The sequence below is a fragment of the Hoplias malabaricus genome, chromosome 2 (genome assembly GCF_029633855.1).
Source record: "Hoplias malabaricus isolate fHopMal1 chromosome 2, fHopMal1.hap1, whole genome shotgun sequence".
NCBI classification, from domain to species: Eukaryota; Metazoa; Chordata; class Actinopteri; order Characiformes; family Erythrinidae; genus Hoplias; species Hoplias malabaricus.
The window spans coordinates 15,096,986-15,117,010 of NC_089801.1; the positions used below are offsets into that span (position 1 = coordinate 15,096,986).

The window sequence follows — 20,025 nt, forward strand, 5'->3', positions numbered from 1 at the left end:
CTCTTCCTGCATCCTGTGGGATCAACAGGATCCTGCCAGATTGCTGCAAGGAAGTTATACTTACCTGGCAGGGGCGACACCATGATCACAAAGGTGGTTCACCCAAGGCGAGGCTCAGCCATTGCACTCCGGCTGAGCTGACCCTTGCGAATTCCCCAAATGTGGGAATCTCGACTGCATAATTTCTGGTAGTGGGGGACTGCGTTCGCGCTCTCCCCTGACAAAATCTCGTTCCAAAGACAGACCTGAATCAGTACTATAGCGCAAGCTGCGGTGTTGCTCAAAGAAGATTTACCAGGAGGGAATGCGATCAGGGAGAAAGCTCACATACTTATCAGGCTCCCAGGATCGGTGAGTCCCCAAGACTAACTTGGAGACACTCTCTGCAAGCATAGCTCCATGTGTGTCAGCTGTGGTTGAGGTTTGTTTGTTTTTGGGTTTTTTTAGTTGTGTGTTTTATTTTTCATTTTTTTTTCTTTTGTGTTTTTTTTATTTATGTCTTTTTACGGTTGCCTGGCACACCACTAGGCAGAGGGGGCCAACTTTTACCAGCAAGGAGAGGCATTTCGGAGACCTACCCCATTGCAGAACGCTTGCGGACATGCGGCAGGTACATGTGGGCCCTGTGAGAAGTCCACGTTGTGCTTGCTACGGCAGCACATATACTAAAATTGGATCGATACAGAGAAGATTAGCATGGCCCCTGCGAAAGGATGACACGCAAATCCGTGAGGCGTTCCATATTTTGCACCATCACACCGGAAACGCAGCGTGTCTCTGCTTCAGAAGATCCTCAAGCAATAGTGTTAAAGGTGGCTGCCAGGAGAGCTAAACCTATGCCTGGTCAGACCACAAGAGGCCACAGACATTCACAAGACAATCACATTTCCATCAGCATGGTGGGCGGGGCTAGGAAGTCCTCAAGCCCTCCCCCACCACCTCTCTGCACCGCACCCTCTTCCTGCATCCTGTGGGATCAACAGGATCCTGCCAGATTGCTGCAAGGAAGTTATACTTACCTGGCAGGGGCGACACCATGATCACAAAGGTGGTTCACCCAAGGCGAGGCTCAGCCATTGCACTCCGGCTGAGCTGACCCTTGCGAATTCCCCAAATGTGGGAATCTCGACTGCATAATTTCTGGTAGTGGGGGACTGCGTTCGCGCTCTCCCCTGACAAAATCTCGTTCCAAAGACAGACCTGAATCAGTACTATAGCGCAAGCTGCGGTGTTGCTCAAAGAAGATTTACCAGGAGGGAATGCGATCAGGGAGAAAGCTCACATACTTATCAGGCTCCCAGGATCGGTGAGTCCCCAAGACTAACTTGGAGACACTCTCTGCAAGCATAGCTCCATGTGTGTCAGCTGTGGTTGAGGTTTGTTTGTTTTTGGGTTTTTTTAGTTGTGTGTTTTATTTTTCATTTTTTTTTCTTTTGTGTTTTTTTTATTTATGTCTTTTTACGGTTGCCTGGCACACCACTAGGCAGAGGGGGCCAACTTTTACCAGCAAGGAGAGGCATTTTGGAGACCTACCCCATTGCAGAACGCTTGCGGACATGCGGCAGGTACATGTGGGCCCTGTGAGAAGTCCACGTTGTGCTTGCTACGGCAGCACATATACTAAAATTGGATCGATACAGAGAAGATTAGCATGGCCCCTGCGAAAGGATGACACGCAAATCCGTGAGGCGTTCCATATTTTGCACCATCACATCGGAAACGCAGCGTGTCTCTGCTTCAGAAGATCCTCAAGCAATAGTGTTAAAGGTGGCTGCCAGGAGAGCTAAACCTATGCCTGGTCAGACCACAAGAGGCCACAGACATTCACAAGACAATCACATTTCCATCAGCATGGTGGGTGGGGCTAGGAAGTCCTCAAGCCCTCCCCCACCACCTCTCTGCACCGCACCCTCTTCCTGCATCCTGTGGGATCAACAGGATCCTGCCAGATTGCTGCAAGGAATTTATACTTACCTGGCAGGGGCGACACCATGATCACAAAGGTGGTTCACCCAAGGCGAGGCTCAGCCATTGCACTCCGGCTGAGCTGACCCTTGCGAATTCCCCAAATGTGGGAATCTCGACTGCATAATTTCTGGTAGTGGGGGACTGCGTTCGCGCTCTCCCCTGACAAAACCTCGTTCCAAAGACAGACCTGAATCAGTACTATAGCGCAAGCTGCGGTATTGCTCAAAGAAGATTTACCAGGAGGGAATGCGATCAGGGAGAAAGCTCACATACTTATCAGGCTCCCAGGATCGGTGAGTCCCCAAGACTAACTTGGAGACACTCTCTGCAAGCATAGCTCCATGTGTGTCAGCTGTGGTTGAGGTTTGTTTGTTTTTGGGTTTTTTTAGTTGTGTGTTTTATTTTTCATTTTTTTTTCTTTTGTGTTTTTTTTATTTATGTCTTTTTACGGTTGCCTGGCACACCACTAGGCAGAGGGGGCCAACTTTTACCAGCAAGGAGAGGCATTTCGGAGACCTACCCCATTGCAGAACGCTTGCGGACATGCGGCAGGTACATGTGGGCCCTGTGAGAAGTCCACGTTGTGCTTGCTACGGCAGCACATATACTAAAATTGGATCGATACAGAGAAGATTAGCATGGCCCCTGCGAAAGGATGACACGCAAATCCGTGAGGCGTTCCATATTTTGCACCATCACACCGGAAACGCAGCGTGTCTCTGCTTCAGAAGATCCTCAAGCAATAGTGTTAAAGGTGGCTGCCAGGAGAGCTAAACCTATGCCTGGTCAGACCACAAGAGGCCACAGACATTCACAAGACAATCACATTTCCATCAGCATGGTGGGCGGGGCTAGGAAGTCCTCAAGCCCTCCCCCACCACCTCTCTGCACCGCACCCTCTTCCTGCATCCTGTGGGATCAACAGGATCCTGCCAGATTGCTGCAAGGAAGTTATACTTACCTGGCAGGGGCGACACCATGATCACAAAGGTGGTTCACCCAAGGCGAGGCTCAGCCATTGCACTCCGGCTGAGCTGACCCTTGCGAATTCCCCAAATGTGGGAATCTCGACTGCATAATTTCTGGTAGTGGGGGACTGCGTTCGCGCTCTCCCCTGACAAAATCTCGTTCCAAAGACAGACCTGAATCAGTACTATAGCGCAAGCTGCGGTGTTGCTCAAAGAAGATTTACCAGGAGGGAATGCGATCAGGGAGAAAGCTCACATACTTATCAGGCTCCCAGGATCGGTGAGTCCCCAAGACTAACTTGGAGACACTCTCTGCAAGCATAGCTCCATGTGTGTCAGCTGTGGTTGAGGTTTGTTTGTTTTTGGGTTTTTTTAGTTGTGTGTTTTATTTTTCATTTTTTTTTCTTTTGTGTTTTTTTTATTTATGTCTTTTTACGGTTGCCTGGCACACCACTAGGCAGAGGGGGCCAACTTTTACCAGCAAGGAGAGGCATTTCGGAGACCTACCCCATTGCAGAACGCTTGCGGACATGCGGCAGGTACATGTGGGCCCTGTGAGAAGTCCACGTTGTGCTTGCTACGGCAGCACATATACTAAAATTGGATCGATACAGAGAAGATTAGCATGGCCCCTGCGAAAGGATGACACGCAAATCCGTGAGGCGTTCCATATTTTGCACCATCACACCGGAAACGCAGCGTGTCTCTGCTTCAGAAGATCCTCAAGCAATAGTGTTAAAGGTGGCTGCCAGGAGAGCTAAACCTATGCCTGGTCAGACCACAAGAGGCCACAGACATTCACAAGACAATCACATTTCCATCAGCATGGTGGGTGGGGCTAGGAAGTCCTCAAGCCCTCCCCCACCACCTCTCTGCACCGCACCCTCTTCCTGCATCCTGTGGGATCAACAGGATCCTGCCAGATTGCTGCAAGGAATTTATACTTACCTGGCAGGGGCGACACCATGATCACAAAGGTGGTTCACCCAAGGCGAGGCTCAGCCATTGCACTCCGGCTGAGCTGACCCTTGCGAATTCCCCAAATGTGGGAATCTCGACTGCATAATTTCTGGTAGTGGGGGACTGCGTTCGCGCTCTCCCCTGACAAAACCTCGTTCCAAAGACAGACCTGAATCAGTACTATAGCGCAAGCTGCGGTATTGCTCAAAGAAGATTTACCAGGAGGGAATGCGATCAGGGAGAAAGCTCACATACTTATCAGGCTCCCAGGATCGGTGAGTCCCCAAGACTAACTTGGAGACACTCTCTGCAAGCATAGCTCCATGTGTGTCAGCTGTGGTTGAGGTTTGTTTGTTTTTGGGTTTTTTTAGTTGTGTGTTTTATTTTTCATTTTTTTTTCTTTTGTGTTTTTTTTATTTATGTCTTTTTACGGTTGCCTGGCACACCACTAGGCAGAGGGGGCCAACTTTTACCAGCAAGGAGAGGCATTTCGGAGACCTACCCCATTGCAGAACGCTTGCGGACATGCGGCAGGTACATGTGGGCCCTGTGAGAAGTCCACGTTGTGCTTGCTACGGCAGCACATATACTAAAATTGGATCGATACAGAGAAGATTAGCATGGCCCCTGCGAAAGGATGACACGCAAATCCGTGAGGCGTTCCATATTTTGCACCATCACACCGGAAACGCAGCGTGTCTCTGCTTCAGAAGATCCTCAAGCAATAGTGTTAAAGGTGGCTGCCAGGAGAGCTAAACCTATGCCTGGTCAGACCACAAGAGGCCACAGACATTCACAAGACAATCACATTTCCATCAGCATGGTGGGCGGGGCTAGGAAGTCCTCAAGCCCTCCCCCACCACCTCTCTGCACCGCACCCTCTTCCTGCATCCTGTGGGATCAACAGGATCCTGCCAGATTGCTGCAAGGAAGTTATACTTACCTGGCAGGGGCGACACCATGATCACAAAGGTGGTTCACCCAAGGCGAGGCTCAGCCATTGCACTCCGGCTGAGCTGACCCTTGCGAATTCCCCAAATGTGGGAATCTCGACTGCATAATTTCTGGTAGTGGGGGACTGCGTTCGCGCTCTCCCCTGACAAAATCTCGTTCCAAAGACAGACCTGAATCAGTACTATAGCGCAAGCTGCGGTGTTGCTCAAAGAAGATTTACCAGGAGGGAATGCGATCAGGGAGAAAGCTCACATACTTATCAGGCTCCCAGGATCGGTGAGTCCCCAAGACTAACTTGGAGACACTCTCTGCAAGCATAGCTCCATGTGTGTCAGCTGTGGTTGAGGTTTGTTTGTTTTTGGGTTTTTTTAGTTGTGTGTTTTATTTTTCATTTTTTTTTCTTTTGTGTTTTTTTTATTTATGTCTTTTTACGGTTGCCTGGCACACCACTAGGCAGAGGGGGCCAACTTTTACCAGCAAGGAGAGGCATTTCGGAGACCTACCCCATTGCAGAACGCTTGCGGACATGCGGCAGGTACATGTGGGCCCTGTGAGAAGTCCACGTTGTGCTTGCTACGGCAGCACATATACTAAAATTGGATCGATACAGAGAAGATTAGCATGGCCCCTGCGAAAGGATGACACGCAAATCCGTGAGGCGTTCCATATTTTGCACCATCACACCGGAAACGCAGCGTGTCTCTGCTTCAGAAGATCCTCAAGCAATAGTGTTAAAGGTGGCTGCCAGGAGAGCTAAACCTATGCCTGGTCAGACCACAAGAGGCCACAGACATTCACAAGACAATCACATTTCCATCAGCATGGTGGGTGGGGCTAGGAAGTCCTCAAGCCCTCCCCCACCACCTCTCTGCACCGCACCCTCTTCCTGCATCCTGTGGGATCAACAGGATCCTGCCAGATTGCTGCAAGGAATTTATACTTACCTGGCAGGGGCGACACCATGATCACAAAGGTGGTTCACCCAAGGCGAGGCTCAGCCATTGCACTCCGGCTGAGCTGACCCTTGCGAATTCCCCAAATGTGGGAATCTCGACTGCATAATTTCTGGTAGTGGGGGACTGCGTTCGCGCTCTCCCCTGACAAAACCTCGTTCCAAAGACAGACCTGAATCAGTACTATAGCGCAAGCTGCGGTGTTGCTCAAAGAAGATTTACCAGGAGGGAATGCGATCAGGGAGAAAGCTCACATACTTATCAGGCTCCCAGGATCGGTGAGTCCCCAAGACTAACTTGGAGACACTCTCTGCAAGCATAGCTCCATGTGTGTCAGCTGTGGTTGAGGTTTGTTTGTTTTTGGGTTTTTTTAGTTGTGTGTTTTATTTTTCATTTTTTTTTCTTTTGTGTTTTTTTTATTTATGTCTTTTTACGGTTGCCTGGCACACCACTAGGCAGAGGGGGCCAACTTTTACCAGCAAGGAGAGGCATTTCGGAGACCTACCCCATTGCAGAACGCTTGCGGACATGCGGCAGGTACATGTGGGCCCTGTGAGAAGTCCACGTTGTGCTTGCTACGGCAGCACATATACTAAAATTGGATCGATACAGAGAAGATTAGCATGGCCCCTGCGAAAGGATGACACGCAAATCCGTGAGGCGTTCCATATTTTGCACCATCACACCGGAAACGCAGCGTGTCTCTGCTTCAGAAGATCCTCAAGCAATAGTGTTAAAGGTGGCTGCCAGGAGAGCTAAACCTATGCCTGGTCAGACCACAAGAGGCCACAGACATTCACAAGACAATCACATTTCCATCAGCATGGTGGGTGGGGCTAGGAAGTCCTCAAGCCCTCCCCCACCACCTCTCTGCACCGCACCCTCTTCCTGCATCCTGTGGGATCAACAGGATCCTGCCAGATTGCTGCAAGGAATTTATACTTACCTGGCAGGGGCGACACCATGATCACAAAGGTGGTTCACCCAAGGCGAGGCTCAGCCATTGCACTCCGGCTGAGCTGACCCTTGCGAATTCCCCAAATGTGGGAATCTCGACTGCATAATTTCTGGTAGTGGGGGACTGCGTTCGCGCTCTCCCCTGACAAAACCTTGTTCCAAAGACAGACCTGAATCAGTACTATAGCGCAAGCTGCGGTGTTGCTCAAAGAAGATTTACCAGGAGGGAATGCGATCAGGGAGAAAGCTCACATACTTATCAGGCTCCCAGGATCGGTGAGTCCCCAAGACTAACTTGGAGACACTCTCTGCAAGCATAGCTCCATGTGTGTCAGCTGTGGTTGAGGTTTGTTTGTTTTTGGGTTTTTTTAGTTGTGTGTTTTATTTTTCATTTTTTTTTCTTTTGTGTTTTTTTTATTTATGTCTTTTTACGGTTGCCTGGCACACCACTAGGCAGAGGGGGCCAACTTTTACCAGCAAGGAGAGGCATTTCGGAGACCTACCCCATTGCAGAACGCTTGCGGACATGCGGCAGGTACATGTGGGCCCTGTGAGAAGTCCACGTTGTGCTTGCTACGGCAGCACATATACTAAAATTGGATCGATACAGAGAAGATTAGCATGGCCCCTGCGAAAGGATGACACGCAAATCCGTGAGGCGTTCCATATTTTGCACCATCACACCGGAAACGCAGCGTGTCTCTGCTTCAGAAGATCCTCAAGCAATAGTGTTAAAGGTGGCTGCCAGGAGAGCTAAACCTATGCCTGGTCAGACCACAAGAGGCCACAGACATTCACAAGACAATCACATTTCCATCAGCATGGTGGGCGGGGCTAGGAAGTCCTCAAGCCCTCCCCCACCACCTCTCTGCACCGCACCCTCTTCCTGCATCCTGTGGGATCAACAGGATCCTGCCAGATTGCTGCAAGGAAGTTATACTTACCTGGCAGGGGCGACACCATGATCACAAAGGTGGTTCACCCAAGGCGAGGCTCAGCCATTGCACTCCGGCTGAGCTGACCCTTGCGAATTCCCCAAATGTGGGAATCTCGACTGCATAATTTCTGGTAGTGGGGGACTGCGTTCGCGCTCTCCCCTGACAAAATCTCGTTCCAAAGACAGACCTGAATCAGTACTATAGCGCAAGCTGCGGTGTTGCTCAAAGAAGATTTACCAGGAGGGAATGCGATCAGGGAGAAAGCTCACATACTTATCAGGCTCCCAGGATCGGTGAGTCCCCAAGACTAACTTGGAGACACTCTCTGCAAGCATAGCTCCATGTGTGTCAGCTGTGGTTGAGGTTTGTTTGTTTTTGGGTTTTTTTAGTTGTGTGTTTTATTTTTCATTTTTTTTTCTTTTGTGTTTTTTTTATTTATGTCTTTTTACGGTTGCCTGGCACACCACTAGGCAGAGGGGGCCAACTTTTACCAGCAAGGAGAGGCATTTTGGAGACCTACCCCATTGCAGAACGCTTGCGGACATGCGGCAGGTACATGTGGGCCCTGTGAGAAGTCCACGTTGTGCTTGCTACGGCAGCACATATACTAAAATTGGATCGATACAGAGAAGATTAGCATGGCCCCTGCGAAAGGATGACACGCAAATCCGTGAGGCGTTCCATATTTTGCACCATCACACCGGAAACGCAGCGTGTCTCTGCTTCAGAAGATCCTCAAGCAATAGTGTTAAAGGTGGCTGCCAGGAGAGCTAAACCTATGCCTGGTCAGACCACAAGAGGCCACAGACATTCACAAGACAATCACATTTCCATCAGCATGGTGGGTGGGGCTAGGAAGTCCTCAAGCCCTCCCCCACCACCTCTCTGCACCGCACCCTCTTCCTGCATCCTGTGGGATCAACAGGATCCTGCCAGATTGCTGCAAGGAATTTATACTTACCTGGCAGGGGCGACACCATGATCACAAAGGTGGTTCACCCAAGGCGAGGCTCAGCCATTGCACTCCGGCTGAGCTGACCCTTGCGAATTCCCCAAATGTGGGAATCTCGACTGCATAATTTCTGGTAGTGGGGGACTGCGTTCGCGCTCTCCCCTGACAAAACCTCGTTCCAAAGACAGACCTGAATCAGTACTATAGCGCAAGCTGCGGTATTGCTCAAAGAAGATTTACCAGGAGGGAATGCGATCAGGGAGAAAGCTCACATACTTATCAGGCTCCCAGGATCGGTGAGTCCCCAAGACTAACTTGGAGACACTCTCTGCAAGCATAGCTCCATGTGTGTCAGCTGTGGTTGAGGTTTGTTTGTTTTTGGGTTTTTTTAGTTGTGTGTTTTATTTTTCATTTTTTTTTCTTTTGTGTTTTTTTTATTTATGTCTTTTTACGGTTGCCTGGCACACCACTAGGCAGAGGGGGCCAACTTTTACCAGCAAGGAGAGGCATTTCGGAGACCTACCCCATTGCAGAACGCTTGCGGACATGCGGCAGGTACATGTGGGCCCTGTGAGAAGTCCACGTTGTGCTTGCTACGGCAGCACATATACTAAAATTGGATCGATACAGAGAAGATTAGCATGGCCCCTGCGAAAGGATGACACGCAAATCCGTGAGGCGTTCCATATTTTGCACCATCACACCGGAAACGCAGCGTGTCTCTGCTTCAGAAGATCCTCAAGCAATAGTGTTAAAGGTGGCTGCCAGGAGAGCTAAACCTATGCCTGGTCAGACCACAAGAGGCCACAGACATTCACAAGACAATCACATTTCCATCAGCATGGTGGGCGGGGCTAGGAAGTCCTCAAGCCCTCCCCCACCACCTCTCTGCACCGCACCCTCTTCCTGCATCCTGTGGGATCAACAGGATCCTGCCAGATTGCTGCAAGGAAGTTATACTTACCTGGCAGGGGCGACACCATGATCACAAAGGTGGTTCACCCAAGGCGAGGCTCAGCCATTGCACTCCGGCTGAGCTGACCCTTGCGAATTCCCCAAATGTGGGAATCTCGACTGCATAATTTCTGGTAGTGGGGGACTGCGTTCGCGCTCTCCCCTGACAAAATCTCGTTCCAAAGACAGACCTGAATCAGTACTATAGCGCAAGCTGCGGTGTTGCTCAAAGAAGATTTACCAGGAGGGAATGCGATCAGGGAGAAAGCTCACATACTTATCAGGCTCCCAGGATCGGTGAGTCCCCAAGACTAACTTGGAGACACTCTCTGCAAGCATAGCTCCATGTGTGTCAGCTGTGGTTGAGGTTTGTTTGTTTTTGGGTTTTTTTAGTTGTGTGTTTTATTTTTCATTTTTTTTTCTTTTGTGTTTTTTTTATTTATGTCTTTTTACGGTTGCCTGGCACACCACTAGGCAGAGGGGGCCAACTTTTACCAGCAAGGAGAGGCATTTCGGAGACCTACCCCATTGCAGAACGCTTGCGGACATGCGGCAGGTACATGTGGGCCCTGTGAGAAGTCCACGTTGTGCTTGCTACGGCAGCACATATACTAAAATTGGATCGATACAGAGAAGATTAGCATGGCCCCTGCGAAAGGATGACACGCAAATCCGTGAGGCGTTCCATATTTTGCACCATCACACCGGAAACGCAGCGTGTCTCTGCTTCAGAAGATCCTCAAGCAATAGTGTTAAAGGTGGCTGCCAGGAGAGCTAAACCTATGCCTGGTCAGACCACAAGAGGCCACAGACATTCACAAGACAATCACATTTCCATCAGCATGGTGGGCGGGGCTAGGAAGTCCTCAAGCCCTCCCCCACCACCTCTCTGCACCGCACCCTCTTCCTGCATCCTGTGGGATCAACAGGATCCTGCCAGATTGCTGCAAGGAAGTTATACTTACCTGGCAGGGGCGACACCATGATCACAAAGGTGGTTCACCCAAGGCGAGGCTCAGCCATTGCACTCCGGCTGAGCTGACCCTTGCGAATTCCCCAAATGTGGGAATCTCGACTGCATAATTTCTGGTAGTGGGGGACTGCGTTCGCGCTCTCCCCTGACAAAATCTCGTTCCAAAGACAGACCTGAATCAGTACTATAGCGCAAGCTGCGGTGTTGCTCAAAGAAGATTTACCAGGAGGGAATGCGATCAGGGAGAAAGCTCACATACTTATCAGGCTCCCAGGATCGGTGAGTCCCCAAGACTAACTTGGAGACACTCTCTGCAAGCATAGCTCCATGTGTGTCAGCTGTGGTTGAGGTTTGTTTGTTTTTGGGTTTTTTTAGTTGTGTGTTTTATTTTTCATTTTTTTTTCTTTTGTGTTTTTTTTATTTATGTCTTTTTACGGTTGCCTGGCACACCACTAGGCAGAGGGGGCCAACTTTTACCAGCAAGGAGAGGCATTTTGGAGACCTACCCCATTGCAGAACGCTTGCGGACATGCGGCAGGTACATGTGGGCCCTGTGAGAAGTCCACGTTGTGCTTGCTACGGCAGCACATATACTAAAATTGGATCGATACAGAGAAGATTAGCATGGCCCCTGCGAAAGGATGACACGCAAATCCGTGAGGCGTTCCATATTTTGCACCATCACACCGGAAACGCAGCGTGTCTCTGCTTCAGAAGATCCTCAAGCAATAGTGTTAAAGGTGGCTGCCAGGAGAGCTAAACCTATGCCTGGTCAGACCACAAGAGGCCACAGACATTCACAAGACAATCACATTTCCATCAGCATGGTGGGCGGGGCTAGGAAGTCCTCAAGCCCTCCCCCACCACCTCTCTGCACCGCACCCTCTTCCTGCATCCTGTGGGATCAACAGGATCCTGCCAGATTGCTGCAAGGAAGTTATACTTACCTGGCAGGGGCGACACCATGATCACAAAGGTGGTTCACCCAAGGCGAGGCTCAGCCATTGCACTCCGGCTGAGCTGACCCTTGCGAATTCCCCAAATGTGGGAATCTCGACTGCATAATTTCTGGTAGTGGGGGACTGCGTTCGCGCTCTCCCCTGACAAAACCTCGTTCCAAAGACAGACCTGAATCAGTACTATAGCGCAAGCTGCGGTGTTGCTCAAAGAAGATTTACCAGGAGGGAATGCGATCAGGGAGAAAGCTCACATACTTATCAGGCTCCCAGGATCGGTGAGTCCCCAAGACTAACTTGGAGACACTCTCTGCAAGCATAGCTCCATGTGTGTCAGCTGTGGTTGAGGTTTGTTTGTTTTTGGGTTTTTTTAGTTGTGTGTTTTATTTTTCATTTTTTTTTCTTTTGTGTTTTTTTTATTTATGTCTTTTTACGGTTGCCTGGCACACCACTAGGCAGAGGGGGCCAACTTTTACCAGCAAGGAGAGGCATTTCGGAGACCTACCCCATTGCAGAACGCTTGCGGACATGCGGCAGGTACATGTGGGCCCTGTGAGAAGTCCACGTTGTGCTTGCTACGGCAGCACATATACTAAAATTGGATCGATACAGAGAAGATTAGCATGGCCCCTGCGAAAGGATGACACGCAAATCCGTGAGGCGTTCCATATTTTGCACCATCACACCGGAAACGCAGCGTGTCTCTGCTTCAGAAGATCCTCAAGCAATAGTGTTAAAGGTGGCTGCCAGGAGAGCTAAACCTATGCCTGGTCAGACCACAAGAGGCCACAGACATTCACAAGACAATCACATTTCCATCAGCATGGTGGGCGGGGCTAGGAAGTCCTCAAGCCCTCCCCCACCACCTCTCTGCACCGCACCCTCTTCCTGCATCCTGTGGGATCAACAGGATCCTGCCAGATTGCTGCAAGGAAGTTATACTTACCTGGCAGGGGCGACACCATGATCACAAAGGTGGTTCACCCAAGGCGAGGCTCAGCCATTGCACTCCGGCTGAGCTGACCCTTGCGAATTCCCCAAATGTGGGAATCTCGACTGCATAATTTCTGGTAGTGGGGGACTGCGTTCGCGCTCTCCCCTGACAAAATCTCGTTCCAAAGACAGACCTGAATCAGTACTATAGCGCAAGCTGCGGTGTTGCTCAAAGAAGATTTACCAGGAGGGAATGCGATCAGGGAGAAAGCTCACATACTTATCAGGCTCCCAGGATCGGTGAGTCCCCAAGACTAACTTGGAGACACTCTCTGCAAGCATAGCTCCATGTGTGTCAGCTGTGGTTGAGGTTTGTTTGTTTTTGGGTTTTTTTAGTTGTGTGTTTTATTTTTCATTTTTTTTTCTTTTGTGTTTTTTTTATTTATGTCTTTTTACGGTTGCCTGGCACACCACTAGGCAGAGGGGGCCAACTTTTACCAGCAAGGAGAGGCATTTCGGAGACCTACCCCATTGCAGAACGCTTGCGGACATGCGGCAGGTACATGTGGGCCCTGTGAGAAGTCCACGTTGTGCTTGCTACGGCAGCACATATACTAAAATTGGATCGATACAGAGAAGATTAGCATGGCCCCTGCGAAAGGATGACACGCAAATCCGTGAGGCGTTCCATATTTTGCACCATCACACCGGAAACGCAGCGTGTCTCTGCTTCAGAAGATCCTCAAGCAATAGTGTTAAAGGTGGCTGCCAGGAGAGCTAAACCTATGCCTGGTCAGACCACAAGAGGCCACAGACATTCACAAGACAATCACATTTCCATCAGCATGGTGGGTGGGGCTAGGAAGTCCTCAAGCCCTCCCCCACCACCTCTCTGCACCGCACCCTCTTCCTGCATCCTGTGGGATCAACAGGATCCTGCCAGATTGCTGCAAGGAATTTATACTTACCTGGCAGGGGCGACACCATGATCACAAAGGTGGTTCACCCAAGGCGAGGCTCAGCCATTGCACTCCGGCTGAGCTGACCCTTGCGAATTCCCCAAATATGGGAATCTCGACTGCATAATTTCTGGTAGTGGGGGACTGCGTTCGCGCTCTCCCCTGACAAAACCTCGTTCCAAAGACAGACCTGAATCAGTACTATAGCGCAAGCTGCGGTGTTGCTCAAAGAAGATTTACCAGGAGGGAATGCGATCAGGGAGAAAGCTCACATACTTATCAGGCTCCCAGGATCGGTGAGTCCCCAAGACTAACTTGGAGACACTCTCTGCAAGCATAGCTCCATGTGTGTCAGCTGTGGTTGAGGTTTGTTTGTTTTTGGGTTTTTTTAGTTGTGTGTTTTATTTTTCATTTTTTTTTCTTTTGTGTTTTTTTTATTTATGTCTTTTTACGGTTGCCTGGCACACCACTAGGCAGAGGGGGCCAACTTTTACCAGCAAGGAGAGGCATTTCGGAGACCTACCCCATTGCAGAACGCTTGCGGACATGCGGCAGGTACATGTGGGCCCTGTGAGAAGTCCACGTTGTGCTTGCTACGGCAGCACATATACTAAAATTGGATCGATACAGAGAAGATTAGCATGGCCCCTGCGAAAGGATGACACGCAAATCCGTGAGGCGTTCCATATTTTGCACCATCACACCGGAAACGCAGCGTGTCTCTGCTTCAGAAGATCCTCAAGCAATAGTGTTAAAGGTGGCTGCCAGGAGAGCTAAACCTATGCCTGGTCAGACCACAAGAGGCCACAGACATTCACAAGACAATCACATTTCCATCAGCATGGTGGGTGGGGCTAGGAAGTCCTCAAGCCCTCCCCCACCACCTCTCTGCACCGCACCCTCTTCCTGCATCCTGTGGGATCAACAGGATCCTGCCAGATTGCTGCAAGGAATTTATACTTACCTGGCAGGGGCGACACCATGATCACAAAGGTGGTTCACCCAAGGCGAGGCTCAGCCATTGCACTCCGGCTGAGCTGACCCTTGCGAATTCCCCAAATATGGGAATCTCGACTGCATAATTTCTGGTAGTGGGGGACTGCGTTCGCGCTCTCCCCTGACAAAACCTCGTTCCAAAGACAGACCTGAATCAGTACTATAGCGCAAGCTGCGGTGTTGCTCAAAGAAGATTTACCAGGAGGGAATGCGATCAGGGAGAAAGCTCACATACTTATCAGGCTCCCAGGATCGGTGAGTCCCCAAGACTAACTTGGAGACACTCTCTGCAAGCATAGCTCCATGTGTGTCAGCTGTGGTTGAGGTTTGTTTGTTTTTGGGTTTTTTTAGTTGTGTGTTTTATTTTTCATTTTTTTTTCTTTTGTGTTTTTTTTATTTATGTCTTTTTACGGTTGCCTGGCACACCACTAGGCAGAGGGGGCCAACTTTTACCAGCAAGGAGAGGCATTTCGGAGACCTACCCCATTGCAGAACGCTTGCGGACATGCGGCAGGTACATGTGGGCCCTGTGAGAAGTCCACGTTGTGCTTGCTACGGCAGCACATATACTAAAATTGGATCGATACAGAGAAGATTAGCATGGCCCCTGCGAAAGGATGACACGCAAATCCGTGAGGCGTTCCATATTTTGCACCATCACACCGGAAACGCAGCGTGTCTCTGCTTCAGAAGATCCTCAAGCAATAGTGTTAAAGGTGGCTGCCAGGAGAGCTAAACCTATGCCTGGTCAGACCACAAGAGGCCACAGACATTCACAAGACAATCACATTTCCATCAGCATGGTGGGTGGGGCTAGGAAGTCCTCAAGCCCTCCCCCACCACCTCTCTGCACCGCACCCTCTTCCTGCATCCTGTGGGATCAACAGGATCCTGCCAGATTGCTGCAAGGAATTTATACTTACCTGGCAGGGGCGACACCATGATCACAAAGGTGGTTCACCCAAGGCGAGGCTCAGCCATTGCACTCCGGCTGAGCTGACCCTTGCGAATTCCCCAAATGTGGGAATCTCGACTGCATAATTTCTGGTAGTGGGGGACTGCGTTCGCGCTCTCCCCTGACAAAACCTCGTTCCAAAGACAGACCTGAATCAGTACTATAGCGCAAGCTGCGGTGTTGCTCAAAGAAGATTTACCAGGAGGGAATGCGATCAGGGAGAAAGCTCACATACTTATCAGGCTCCCAGGATCGGTGAGTCCCCAAGACTAACTTGGAGACACTCTCTGCAAGCATAGCTCCATGTGTGTCAGCTGTGGTTGAGGTTTGTTTGTTTTTGGTTTTTTTTAGTTGTGTGTTTTATTTTTCATTTTTTTTTCTTTTGTGTTTTTTTTATTTATGTCTTTTTACGGTTGCCTGGCACACCACTAGGCAGAGGGGGCCAACTTTTACCAGCAAGGAGAGGCATTTCGGAGACCTACCCCATTGCAGAACGCTTGCGGACATGCGGCAGGTACATGTGGGCCCTGTGAGAAGTCCACGTTGTGCTTGCTACGGCAGCACATATACTAAAATTGGATCGATACAGAGAAGATTAGCATGGCCCCTGCGAAAGGATGACACGCAAATCCGTGAGGCGTTCCATATTTTGCACCATCACACCGGAAACGCAGCGTGTCTCTGCTTCAGAAGATCCTCAAGCAATAGTGTTAAAGGTGGCTGCCAGGAGAGCTAAACCTATGCCTGGTCAGACCACAAGAGGCCACAGACATTCACAAGACAATCACATTTCCATCAGCATGGTGGGTGGGGCTAGGAAGTCCTCAAGCCCTCCCCCACCACCTCTCTGCACTGCACCCTCTTCCTGCATCCTGTGGGATCAACAGGATCCTGCCAGATTGCTGCAAGGAATTTATACTTACCTGGCAGGGGCGACACCATGATCACAAAGGTGGTTCACCCAAGGCGAGGCTCAGCCATTGCACTCCGGCTGAGCTGACCCTTGCGAATTCCCCAAATGTGGGAATCTCGACTGCATAATTTCTGGTAGTGGGGGACTGCGTTCGCGCTCTCCCCTGACAAAACCTCGTTCCAAAGACAGACCTGAATCAGTACTATAGCGCAAGCTGCGGTGTTGCTCAAAGAAGATTTACCAGGAGGGAATGCGATCAGGGAGAAAGCTCACATACTTATCAGGCTCCCAGGATCGGTGAGTCCCCAAGACTAACTTGGAGACACTCTCTGCAAGCATAGCTCCATGTGTGTCAGCTGTGGTTGAGGTTTGTTTGTTTTTGGGTTTTTTTAGTTGTGTGTTTTATTTTTCATTTTTTTTTCTTTTGTGTTTTTTTTATTTATGTCTTTTTACGGTTGCCTGGCACACCACTAGGCAGAGGGGGCCAACTTTTACCAGCAAGGAGAGGCATTTCGGAGACCTACCCCATTGCAGAACGCTTGCGGACATGCGGCAGGTACATGTGGGCCCTGTGAGAAGTCCACGTTGTGCTTGCTACGGCAGCACATATACTAAAATTGGATCGATACAGAGAAGATTAGCATGGCCCCTGCGAAAGGATGACACGCAAATCCGTGAGGCGTTCCATATTTTGCACCATCACACCGGAAACGCAGCGTGTCTCTGCTTCAGAAGATCCTCAAGCAATAGTGTTAAAGGTGGCTGCCAGGAGAGCTAAACCTATGCCTGGTCAGACCACAAGAGGCCACAGACATTCACAAGACAATCACATTTCCATCAGCATGGTGGGTGGGGCTAGGAAGTCCTCAAGCCCTCCCCCACCACCTCTCTGCACCGCACCCTCTTCCTGCATCCTGTGGGATCAACAGGATCCTGCCAGATTGCTGCAAGGAATTTATACTTACCTGGCAGGGGCGACACCATGATCACAAAGGTGGTTCACCCAAGGCGAGGCTCAGCCATTGCACTCCGGCTGAGCTGACCCTTGCGAATTCCCCAAATGTGGGAATCTCGACTGCATAATTTCTGGTAGTGGGGGACTGCGTTCGCGCTCTCCCCTGACAAAACCTCGTTCCAAAGACAGACCTGAATCAGTACTATAGCGCAAGCTGCGGTGTTGCTCAAAGAAGATTTACCAGGAGGGAATGCGATCAGGGAGAAAGCTCACATACTTATCAGGCTCCCAGGATCGGTGAGTCCCCAAGACTAACTTGGAGACACTCTCTGCAAGCATAGCTCCATGTGTGTCAGCTGTGGTTGAGGTTTGTTTGTTTTTGGGTTTTTTTAGTTGTGTGTTTTATTTTTCATTTTTTTTTCTTTTGTGTTTTTTTTATTTATGTCTTTTTACGGTTGCCTGGCACACCACTAGGCAGAGGGGGCCAACTTTTACCAGCAAGGAGAGGCATTTCGGAGACCTACCCCATTGCAGAACGCTTGCGGACATGCGGCAGGTACATGTGGGCCCTGTGAGAAGTCCACGTTGTGCTTGCTACGGCAGCACATATACTAAAATTGGATCGATACAGAGAAGATTAGCATGGCCCCTGCGAAAGGATGACACGCAAATCCGTGAGGCGTTCCATATTTTGCACCATCACACCGGAAACGCAGCGTGTCTCTGCTTCAGAAGATCCTCAAGCAATAGTGTTAAAGGTGGCTGCCAGGAGAGCTAAACCTATGCCTGGTCAGACCACAAGAGGCCACAGACATTCACAAGACAATCACATTTCCATCAGCATGGTGGGTGGGGCTAGGAAGTCCTCAAGCCCTCCCCCACCACCTCTCTGCACCGCACCCTCTTCCTGCATCCTGTGGGATCAACAGGATCCTGCCAGATTGCTGCAAGGAATTTATACTTACCTGGCAGGGGCGACACCATGATCACAAAGGTGGTTCACCCAAGGCGAGGCTCAGCCATTGCACTCCGGCTGAGCTGACCCTTGCGAAGTCCCCAAATGTGGGAATCTCGACTGCATAATTTCTGGTAGTGGGGGACTGCGTTCGCGCTCTCCCCTGACAAAATCTCGTTCCAAAGACAGACCTGAATCAGTACTATAGCGCAAGCTGCAGTGTTGCTCAAAGAAGATTTACCAGGAGGGAATGCGATCAGGGAGAAAGCTCACATACTTATCAGGCTCCCAGGATCGGTGAGTCCCCAAGACTAACTTGGAGACACTCTCTGCAAGCATAGCTCCATGTGTGTCAGCTGTGGTTGAGGTTTGTTTGTTTTTGGGTTTTTTTAGTTGTGTGTTTTATTTTTCATTTTTTTTTCTTTTGTGTTTTTTTTATTTATGTCTTTTTACGGTTGCCTGGCACACCACTAGGCAGAGGGGGCCAACTTTTACCAGCAAGGAGAGGCATTTCGGAGACCTACCCCATTGCAGAACGCTTGCGGACATGCGGCAGGTACATGTGGGCCCTGTGAGAAGTCCACGTTGTGCTTGCTACGGCAGCACATATACTAAAATTGGATCGATACAGAGAAGATTAGCATGGCCCCTGCGAAAGGATGACACGCAAATCCGTGAGGCGTTCCATATTTTGCACCATCACACCGGAAACGCAGCGTGTCTCTGCTTCAGAAGATCCTCAAGCAATAGTGTTAAAGGTGGCTGCCAGGAGAGATAAACCTATGCCTGGTCAGACCACAAGAGGCCACAGACATTCACAAGACAATCACATTTCCATCAGCATGGTGGGTGGGGCTAGGAAGTCCTCAAGCCCTCCCCCACCACCTCTCTGCACCGCACCCTCTTCCTGCATCCTGTGGGATCAACAGGATCCTGCCAGATTGCTGCAAGGAATTTATACTTACCTGGCAGGGGCGACACCATGATCACAAAGGTGGTTCACCCAAGGCGAGGCTCAGCCATTGCACTCCGGCTGAGCTGACCCTTGCGAATTCCCCAAATGTGGGAATCTCGACTGCATAATTTCTGGTAGTGGGGGACTGCGTTCGCGCTCTCCCCTGACAAAACCTCGTTCCAAAGACAGACCTGAATCAGTACTATAGCGCAAGCTGCGGTGTTGCTCAAAGAAGATTTACCAGGAGGGAATGCGATCAGGGAGAAAGCTCACATACTTATCAGGCTCCCAGGATCGGTGAGTCCCCAAGACTAACTTGGAGACACTCTCTGCAAGCATAGCTCCATGTGTGTCAGCTGTGGTTGAGGTTTGTTTGTTTTTGGGTTTTTTTAGTTGTGTGTTTTATTTTTCATTTTTTTTTTCTTTTGTGTTTTTTTTATTTATGTCTTTTTACGGTTGCCTGGCACACCACTAGGCAGAGGGGGCCAACTTTTACCAGCAAGGAGAGGCATTTCGGAGACCTACCCCATTGCAGAACGCTTGCGGACATGCGGCAGGTACATGTGGGCCCTGTGAGAAGTCCACGTTGTGCTTGCTACGGCAGCACATATACTAAAATTGGATCGATACAGAGAAGATTAGCATGGCCCCTGCGAAAGGATGACACGCAAATCCGTGAGGCGTTCCATATTTTGCACCATCACACCGGAAACGCAGCGTGTCTCTGCTTCAGAAGATCCTCAAGCAATAGTGTTAAAGGTGGCTGCCAGGAGAGCTAAACCTATGCCTGGTCAGACCACAAGAGGCCACAGACATTCACAAGACAATCACATTTCCATCAGCATGGTGGGTGGGGCTAGGAAGTCCTCAA

General features: G+C 50.0%; 42 non-coding genes across 42 annotated transcripts; all 42 read left to right on the top strand.

The window, feature by feature from the left end:
* Positions 1–56: 56 nt before the first annotated feature.
* On the top strand, positions 57–220 carry LOC136687893 (U1 spliceosomal RNA). Its single transcript, XR_010800613.1, has one exon. It is a non-coding gene; the product is annotated as a U1 spliceosomal RNA (small nuclear RNA).
* A 421-nt stretch (positions 221–641) lies between these two features.
* On the top strand, positions 642–748 carry LOC136688925 (U6 spliceosomal RNA). Its single transcript, XR_010801608.1, has one exon. It is a non-coding gene; the product is annotated as a U6 spliceosomal RNA (small nuclear RNA).
* A 263-nt stretch (positions 749–1,011) lies between these two features.
* Positions 1,012–1,175, top strand: LOC136687894 (U1 spliceosomal RNA). Its single transcript, XR_010800614.1, has one exon. It is a non-coding gene; the product is annotated as a U1 spliceosomal RNA (small nuclear RNA).
* Positions 1,176–1,596: 421 nt separating this feature from the next.
* On the top strand, positions 1,597–1,703 carry LOC136688927 (U6 spliceosomal RNA). The gene has a single exon (XR_010801610.1). It is a non-coding gene; the product is annotated as a U6 spliceosomal RNA (small nuclear RNA).
* A 263-nt stretch (positions 1,704–1,966) lies between these two features.
* On the top strand, positions 1,967–2,130 carry LOC136687895 (U1 spliceosomal RNA). The gene has a single exon (XR_010800615.1). It is a non-coding gene; the product is annotated as a U1 spliceosomal RNA (small nuclear RNA).
* Positions 2,131–2,551: 421 nt separating this feature from the next.
* On the top strand, positions 2,552–2,658 carry LOC136688928 (U6 spliceosomal RNA). Its single transcript, XR_010801611.1, has one exon. It is a non-coding gene; the product is annotated as a U6 spliceosomal RNA (small nuclear RNA).
* A 263-nt stretch (positions 2,659–2,921) lies between these two features.
* Positions 2,922–3,085, top strand: LOC136687896 (U1 spliceosomal RNA). Its single transcript, XR_010800616.1, has one exon. It is a non-coding gene; the product is annotated as a U1 spliceosomal RNA (small nuclear RNA).
* A 421-nt stretch (positions 3,086–3,506) lies between these two features.
* On the top strand, positions 3,507–3,613 carry LOC136688929 (U6 spliceosomal RNA). The gene has a single exon (XR_010801612.1). It is a non-coding gene; the product is annotated as a U6 spliceosomal RNA (small nuclear RNA).
* Positions 3,614–3,876: 263 nt separating this feature from the next.
* LOC136687897 (U1 spliceosomal RNA) lies at positions 3,877–4,040 on the top strand. Its single transcript, XR_010800617.1, has one exon. It is a non-coding gene; the product is annotated as a U1 spliceosomal RNA (small nuclear RNA).
* A 421-nt stretch (positions 4,041–4,461) lies between these two features.
* On the top strand, positions 4,462–4,568 carry LOC136688930 (U6 spliceosomal RNA). Its single transcript, XR_010801613.1, has one exon. It is a non-coding gene; the product is annotated as a U6 spliceosomal RNA (small nuclear RNA).
* Positions 4,569–4,831: 263 nt separating this feature from the next.
* On the top strand, positions 4,832–4,995 carry LOC136687898 (U1 spliceosomal RNA). The gene has a single exon (XR_010800618.1). It is a non-coding gene; the product is annotated as a U1 spliceosomal RNA (small nuclear RNA).
* A 421-nt stretch (positions 4,996–5,416) lies between these two features.
* LOC136688931 (U6 spliceosomal RNA) lies at positions 5,417–5,523 on the top strand. The gene has a single exon (XR_010801614.1). It is a non-coding gene; the product is annotated as a U6 spliceosomal RNA (small nuclear RNA).
* A 263-nt stretch (positions 5,524–5,786) lies between these two features.
* On the top strand, positions 5,787–5,950 carry LOC136687899 (U1 spliceosomal RNA). The gene has a single exon (XR_010800619.1). It is a non-coding gene; the product is annotated as a U1 spliceosomal RNA (small nuclear RNA).
* Positions 5,951–6,371: 421 nt separating this feature from the next.
* On the top strand, positions 6,372–6,478 carry LOC136688932 (U6 spliceosomal RNA). Its single transcript, XR_010801615.1, has one exon. It is a non-coding gene; the product is annotated as a U6 spliceosomal RNA (small nuclear RNA).
* Positions 6,479–6,741: 263 nt separating this feature from the next.
* Positions 6,742–6,905, top strand: LOC136687900 (U1 spliceosomal RNA). The gene has a single exon (XR_010800620.1). It is a non-coding gene; the product is annotated as a U1 spliceosomal RNA (small nuclear RNA).
* Positions 6,906–7,326: 421 nt separating this feature from the next.
* Positions 7,327–7,433, top strand: LOC136688933 (U6 spliceosomal RNA). The gene has a single exon (XR_010801616.1). It is a non-coding gene; the product is annotated as a U6 spliceosomal RNA (small nuclear RNA).
* A 263-nt stretch (positions 7,434–7,696) lies between these two features.
* LOC136687901 (U1 spliceosomal RNA) lies at positions 7,697–7,860 on the top strand. Its single transcript, XR_010800621.1, has one exon. It is a non-coding gene; the product is annotated as a U1 spliceosomal RNA (small nuclear RNA).
* A 421-nt stretch (positions 7,861–8,281) lies between these two features.
* LOC136688934 (U6 spliceosomal RNA) lies at positions 8,282–8,388 on the top strand. The gene has a single exon (XR_010801617.1). It is a non-coding gene; the product is annotated as a U6 spliceosomal RNA (small nuclear RNA).
* A 263-nt stretch (positions 8,389–8,651) lies between these two features.
* On the top strand, positions 8,652–8,815 carry LOC136687902 (U1 spliceosomal RNA). Its single transcript, XR_010800622.1, has one exon. It is a non-coding gene; the product is annotated as a U1 spliceosomal RNA (small nuclear RNA).
* Positions 8,816–9,236: 421 nt separating this feature from the next.
* LOC136688935 (U6 spliceosomal RNA) lies at positions 9,237–9,343 on the top strand. The gene has a single exon (XR_010801618.1). It is a non-coding gene; the product is annotated as a U6 spliceosomal RNA (small nuclear RNA).
* Positions 9,344–9,606: 263 nt separating this feature from the next.
* On the top strand, positions 9,607–9,770 carry LOC136687903 (U1 spliceosomal RNA). The gene has a single exon (XR_010800623.1). It is a non-coding gene; the product is annotated as a U1 spliceosomal RNA (small nuclear RNA).
* Positions 9,771–10,191: 421 nt separating this feature from the next.
* Positions 10,192–10,298, top strand: LOC136688936 (U6 spliceosomal RNA). The gene has a single exon (XR_010801619.1). It is a non-coding gene; the product is annotated as a U6 spliceosomal RNA (small nuclear RNA).
* Positions 10,299–10,561: 263 nt separating this feature from the next.
* Positions 10,562–10,725, top strand: LOC136687904 (U1 spliceosomal RNA). The gene has a single exon (XR_010800624.1). It is a non-coding gene; the product is annotated as a U1 spliceosomal RNA (small nuclear RNA).
* Positions 10,726–11,146: 421 nt separating this feature from the next.
* LOC136688937 (U6 spliceosomal RNA) lies at positions 11,147–11,253 on the top strand. Its single transcript, XR_010801620.1, has one exon. It is a non-coding gene; the product is annotated as a U6 spliceosomal RNA (small nuclear RNA).
* A 263-nt stretch (positions 11,254–11,516) lies between these two features.
* LOC136687905 (U1 spliceosomal RNA) lies at positions 11,517–11,680 on the top strand. The gene has a single exon (XR_010800625.1). It is a non-coding gene; the product is annotated as a U1 spliceosomal RNA (small nuclear RNA).
* Positions 11,681–12,101: 421 nt separating this feature from the next.
* On the top strand, positions 12,102–12,208 carry LOC136688938 (U6 spliceosomal RNA). Its single transcript, XR_010801621.1, has one exon. It is a non-coding gene; the product is annotated as a U6 spliceosomal RNA (small nuclear RNA).
* A 263-nt stretch (positions 12,209–12,471) lies between these two features.
* LOC136687907 (U1 spliceosomal RNA) lies at positions 12,472–12,635 on the top strand. The gene has a single exon (XR_010800626.1). It is a non-coding gene; the product is annotated as a U1 spliceosomal RNA (small nuclear RNA).
* A 421-nt stretch (positions 12,636–13,056) lies between these two features.
* On the top strand, positions 13,057–13,163 carry LOC136688939 (U6 spliceosomal RNA). The gene has a single exon (XR_010801622.1). It is a non-coding gene; the product is annotated as a U6 spliceosomal RNA (small nuclear RNA).
* Positions 13,164–13,426: 263 nt separating this feature from the next.
* Positions 13,427–13,590, top strand: LOC136687945 (U1 spliceosomal RNA). Its single transcript, XR_010800661.1, has one exon. It is a non-coding gene; the product is annotated as a U1 spliceosomal RNA (small nuclear RNA).
* A 421-nt stretch (positions 13,591–14,011) lies between these two features.
* LOC136688940 (U6 spliceosomal RNA) lies at positions 14,012–14,118 on the top strand. Its single transcript, XR_010801623.1, has one exon. It is a non-coding gene; the product is annotated as a U6 spliceosomal RNA (small nuclear RNA).
* Positions 14,119–14,381: 263 nt separating this feature from the next.
* LOC136687946 (U1 spliceosomal RNA) lies at positions 14,382–14,545 on the top strand. Its single transcript, XR_010800662.1, has one exon. It is a non-coding gene; the product is annotated as a U1 spliceosomal RNA (small nuclear RNA).
* Positions 14,546–14,966: 421 nt separating this feature from the next.
* LOC136688941 (U6 spliceosomal RNA) lies at positions 14,967–15,073 on the top strand. The gene has a single exon (XR_010801624.1). It is a non-coding gene; the product is annotated as a U6 spliceosomal RNA (small nuclear RNA).
* A 263-nt stretch (positions 15,074–15,336) lies between these two features.
* LOC136687908 (U1 spliceosomal RNA) lies at positions 15,337–15,500 on the top strand. The gene has a single exon (XR_010800627.1). It is a non-coding gene; the product is annotated as a U1 spliceosomal RNA (small nuclear RNA).
* Positions 15,501–15,921: 421 nt separating this feature from the next.
* Positions 15,922–16,028, top strand: LOC136688942 (U6 spliceosomal RNA). The gene has a single exon (XR_010801626.1). It is a non-coding gene; the product is annotated as a U6 spliceosomal RNA (small nuclear RNA).
* Positions 16,029–16,291: 263 nt separating this feature from the next.
* On the top strand, positions 16,292–16,455 carry LOC136687909 (U1 spliceosomal RNA). The gene has a single exon (XR_010800628.1). It is a non-coding gene; the product is annotated as a U1 spliceosomal RNA (small nuclear RNA).
* A 421-nt stretch (positions 16,456–16,876) lies between these two features.
* On the top strand, positions 16,877–16,983 carry LOC136688943 (U6 spliceosomal RNA). The gene has a single exon (XR_010801627.1). It is a non-coding gene; the product is annotated as a U6 spliceosomal RNA (small nuclear RNA).
* A 263-nt stretch (positions 16,984–17,246) lies between these two features.
* LOC136687910 (U1 spliceosomal RNA) lies at positions 17,247–17,410 on the top strand. The gene has a single exon (XR_010800629.1). It is a non-coding gene; the product is annotated as a U1 spliceosomal RNA (small nuclear RNA).
* Positions 17,411–17,831: 421 nt separating this feature from the next.
* Positions 17,832–17,938, top strand: LOC136688944 (U6 spliceosomal RNA). The gene has a single exon (XR_010801628.1). It is a non-coding gene; the product is annotated as a U6 spliceosomal RNA (small nuclear RNA).
* A 263-nt stretch (positions 17,939–18,201) lies between these two features.
* On the top strand, positions 18,202–18,365 carry LOC136687963 (U1 spliceosomal RNA). Its single transcript, XR_010800679.1, has one exon. It is a non-coding gene; the product is annotated as a U1 spliceosomal RNA (small nuclear RNA).
* A 421-nt stretch (positions 18,366–18,786) lies between these two features.
* Positions 18,787–18,893, top strand: LOC136688945 (U6 spliceosomal RNA). Its single transcript, XR_010801629.1, has one exon. It is a non-coding gene; the product is annotated as a U6 spliceosomal RNA (small nuclear RNA).
* A 263-nt stretch (positions 18,894–19,156) lies between these two features.
* On the top strand, positions 19,157–19,320 carry LOC136687911 (U1 spliceosomal RNA). Its single transcript, XR_010800630.1, has one exon. It is a non-coding gene; the product is annotated as a U1 spliceosomal RNA (small nuclear RNA).
* Positions 19,321–19,742: 422 nt separating this feature from the next.
* Positions 19,743–19,849, top strand: LOC136688946 (U6 spliceosomal RNA). The gene has a single exon (XR_010801630.1). It is a non-coding gene; the product is annotated as a U6 spliceosomal RNA (small nuclear RNA).
* Positions 19,850–20,025: the final 176 nt, after the last annotated feature.